The sequence below is a fragment of the Penaeus monodon genome, chromosome 21, assembly GCF_015228065.2.
Source record: "Penaeus monodon isolate SGIC_2016 chromosome 21, NSTDA_Pmon_1, whole genome shotgun sequence".
Taxonomy (NCBI): Eukaryota; Metazoa; Arthropoda; class Malacostraca; order Decapoda; family Penaeidae; genus Penaeus; species Penaeus monodon.
This window is the reverse complement of record NC_051406.1, coordinates 19,401,031-19,401,278: the sequence shown is the minus strand read 5'-3', so window position 1 is coordinate 19,401,278 and position 248 is coordinate 19,401,031. Positions and strand designations below refer to the sequence as shown.

The 248-nt window shown below is 45.6% G+C and overlaps 1 pseudogene; it reads right to left on the bottom strand.

Moving 5' to 3' along the window:
- The window catches only part of LOC119586597, a 17,773-nt pseudogene that overhangs the window by 6,229 nt on the left and 11,296 nt on the right, over positions 1-248 (bottom strand).

Sequence of the window (248 nt, the reverse complement as noted above, 5' to 3'; positions counted from 1 at the left end):
GGACATGGTCGTCCGCGTGCACACGGGCATAATATATGAGGGGGACTAATATTAGTGAAGCCTATACCTGCGAATGGCAGTAATATCTTGTGTGCCGGAGCGGTTAGTTGAACGAAGTAAGGATGAGGCGACATAATATCCGGTATAAATGTAAGTTGATATATATCCAAATAGAGATATACCCTATGTCGGTGAGTTGCACTGAGCGATTATGCGATGCAAGGCTTATAGTCCGGCAGACGGTCTCT